The sequence below is a fragment of the Mandrillus leucophaeus genome, unplaced genomic scaffold (genome assembly GCF_000951045.1).
Source record: "Mandrillus leucophaeus isolate KB7577 unplaced genomic scaffold, Mleu.le_1.0 Scaffold734, whole genome shotgun sequence".
Classification (NCBI taxonomy): domain Eukaryota; kingdom Metazoa; phylum Chordata; class Mammalia; order Primates; family Cercopithecidae; genus Mandrillus; species Mandrillus leucophaeus.
The window spans coordinates 106548-110456 of record NW_012107964.1 but is presented as its reverse complement, the minus strand read 5'-3'; positions in this window follow the sequence as shown (position 1 = coordinate 110456).

Genomic DNA, 3909 nt, shown 5'->3' with positions numbered 1-3909 from the left:
CAGGGGCTTTGTGGCGTCAGCGGTGGGGCGGTGGGAGCCGGGGAAGGGGAGTGCTGGGCGAGGGAGAGAGCGTCGGCCGGGATGGGGGCGGCGCCTCTTAGGAGAGGTTGGGTGTGACTTGGGGAAAGAAGGTGGCAGGGGGTGGGAGGCTCAGAACGGGCCAGGGGAGGGCGCAGCGGGGAGCTTACTGGGCGGTGGGGACGATGTGGTTCACAGCCCAGCGAAGGGAGGAGTCTTGTTGGCCTGGGGTGGGATTTTTAGGGGAGGTTAAGGGAGTGTGGAGGGGGATGGGAGTTGGGGGGTTACTTCGGGGTTAGGAGTGGAATGGGGACAGCTGGTGGGGCAAGGGGCAGCCATGCGAGCGTCAGGGTCCGGGGAGTGGGATTGGAAGAGGCTTCTCAACCAAGGGTTGGGGCTGCGGGAGGGCTCACGAGCCCCAGGCTGGAGGGTTAGGTGGGGGCTAAGTTGGTCGGGGTAGGGGATGGAGAGGAGTTTGTGGGGGCTGGGGTGGGGGCGAGGCAGCAGGAGTGAGTGCCGGTTGAGAAGCTATGAAGGGGGTCCCCAGGAGCAGCCAGCCCCCAGGTCTGCCCACATGGTGGGCAGTCAGCATCAAGCTGAGGGTCCAGAGAGGGGTGTCCCAATCCTGTGGGCAGAGCGGTTTGGAGGGACCACCTGGCAGGTCAGGTCACCTAGGGTGAGGGGGAACAGGGTGGGTCTTGCTGACACCCCAGGTGGTTTTGTTACCAGAAACAGGTCCTGATCCAGACCCTGAGAGAGGGTTTTGGATTTTAGGCAAGAAAGAATACGGGGCAAATCCATAGAGTAAAGTGAAAGCAAGTTTATTAAGAAAATAAAGGAATAAAGAGTGGCTACTCCATGGGCAGACCAGCCCGGAGGGCTGCAGGTTGCCCATTTTTATGGCTATTTATTGATTATATGCTAAATAAGGGGTGGGATATTCATGAGTTTCCCAGGAAAAGGATGGGCAATTCCAGAAACTGAGGGTTCCTCCCCTTGTTAGACCATATAGGGTAAGTGTGACCTTGTCTTGGCATCTGTAAACTGTTGTGGCACTGGTGAGGGTATCTCTTAGCATGCTCATGTATTATAATTAGCGTATAATGAGCAGTCGTGATGACCAGAGGTTATTCTGGTCGCCATCTTGGTTTTGCCGGCCTCTTCACCACATGCTGGTTCATCAGCAAGGTCTTTATGATGTGTATCTTGTGCCAACCTCCTATCCCATCCTGTGACTTGGAATGTCTAACTTCTGGGGAATGCAGCCCAGCAGCTCTCAGCCTTATCTTACCCAGCCTCTATACAAGACGGAGTCGCTCTGGTTTAAAAGTCTCTTACTGTTTCAGCCAAAATGCCGCCCCCAGCCCTGCCCAGGTCCTGGATGGTGGCCATTTCTTCTGGCCTTGAGTCCCCATGCCTAGTCATGATGCTTCATCCTCCAGTAGAGGGATGCACCTTTCACATGTAGGGTTCATTTCCTGCTTTCAGGAAAAGGGGCCAGAGGCCTGTGTGCCCCAAGTCAGAGTCTTGGGATTGGGGAGAGAGAACAGATGAAGAAACTAAGGCTTGGCCCACACAGGGGATGCAGGCGGACAGGAAAACAGGGCCTTGAAGGCTAAGAGGCACCATTCTGCAGTCTCCTGGGTGTGCGGGTGTAGGCAGCTGGCCACAGGCATAGATGGCTGGCTTTCCCTGGGCTCACTTGGTAGAGTGTTTCTTCCGTGGTCTCTCATCACTCGCATACAGAAAGGTGTCTGTGTGCTGACAGGTGCGGGCTGGCTGTGCACACTGGGTGATTAAGTGAATTACCCTTGTGAACCCCGAATATCTGAGACTAGTTTCAATTAGGAAGTTTATTTTGCCGAAGTTAAGGACGCACGCCCATGACACAGCCATGTGCCCAAGGTGGTCCGAGCACAGCTTGGTTTTATACATTTTAGGGAGACATGAGACATCGATCAATATATGTAAGATGAACATTGGTTCCATCCAGAAAGGCGGGACAACTGGAAGTGGGGAGGGGGCTTCCAGGTCATAGGTAGATAAGACACAAATGGTTGCATTCTTTTGAGTTTCTGATTAGCCTTTCCAAAAGAGGCCATCAGATACACATTTATTTCAGTGAGCGGAGGAATGACTTTGAATAGAATGGGAGGCAGGTTTGCTCTAAGCAGTTCCCAGCGTGACTTTTCCTTTTAGCTAGTGATTTTGGGGCCCAAGATTTATTCTCCTTTCACACTCTCCAGCCCTACCCAATCCTCTGCCTGTCATTTGCATCAGTGAGGGGATTGTGAGCTGCAAGTTTCCTTCAGTTGGGAAAACGGAATCGCAGAATTAGGGGGAAAATTGAAAATATATATATATATATATATATCTCGCATAGCACCACACATGCCCTAGTCACCTGCTGACAATTTGTCACCCTTCGTTACAAATGGGTTACAAGCAGCTGAGCCTAACAACTTCTTTGGGTTTTCACTTCTTTCCTGTACACCCCATGCACATAAAAATATTGAGATCAATACAATGTGGATGCCTTTCTCCTGTCTGTCTTTGGTCAGTTTAATTCACAGGCTCCCCCCTATACCAGCATGATGTGGGGGAATTCAACAAATACTTGTTAAAATGTGGCATCAGCCCAAGATGCTCATTATTAATGCTCCTTTAGGCTCACCTGGTTATTGGGGTGAGAAATCTATCATCATGATAAAACAATTCGAACAACCTTCATATCCTCAAGTCATTAAGAAAAAAATCAGATAGCAGTTGCATGTCTTGATAAATTGTTAGGTTTAATAAAAGGCAGGATGTAGAATATATGTAGTTTGCTACTATTTAGGTAAACAATTATTGTATATGTATCTCTTGAGAAACAAGAAACTCCATCTGATGAGGGAAATTAAGGACTGAGGAACCCCCTAATTGAGGGAGACTCAATTTTCACTATATATCCTTTTGGAATTCTTAAATTGTATACTACTGCTATGGATTGTCTTTTTTTTTTTTTTTAATTATTTAAGCAAAGGATCAGCAATGTCAGTCTTTAAACACAAGTCTTACTTACACTGTTACAAGGTAAATATCCTTTGCCCTTATTGAATGTAGCCCCACTAAGTTATTAACATTGTAGAAAAGATTAGAGAGCAACATTTAAGTGCTCATGTAATTTAAAATGTGCTGAATTAAACAGAAAAGAAGAGGGGCTCCTGAAAATAGGGTGAGAGAGCTATGGCCTCTTTATGTCTTCAATTCAGACTCCTCAACAGTAGAGTCCACTGGGCCACAGAAAAACAAATCCAGATTGTTATGAACTGAATGTTTGTCTCCAAAATTCATATTTTGAAATCCTCACCTCCAAGGTGATGGTGTTAGGAGATGGGGTTCTTTGGAAAGTAATTATGCCATAAGGGTGGAGCCTTCATGAATAGGATTGGTGCCCTTCCAGAGATTTATTTTCCCCTTACCCCTTGCACCACATGAGGACACAGTGAGAAGGCCCTGTCTGTGAACCAGAAAGCAGGATCTCACCAGAAGCTGAATCTGTTGGCACCTTGACCTTGGACTTGCCAGCCACCAGATCTGTGAACAATAAAGTCCTGTCACTTATTAACCACCAAGCCCATAGCATTTTGTTATAGCAGCCTGCATAGACTAAAATGAAAGAAGACATTAACGGGAGAAAGCATATACGTTTTACTTTTACATGTACATGGGAGCCTTCACAGCAAAATGAAGACCTCAAGAGCAGTTAGGCCTAAGTGCTTATCCACTGGATGGACAAAGGGTAGTAATTATGAGAGAGCAACTGGAATACCCAGGGAGGCTGGAGGAAGGTAAGAGCTATTTTTGTTTGTTTGTTTGTTTGAGGCAGAGTCTCACTCTGTCACCCAG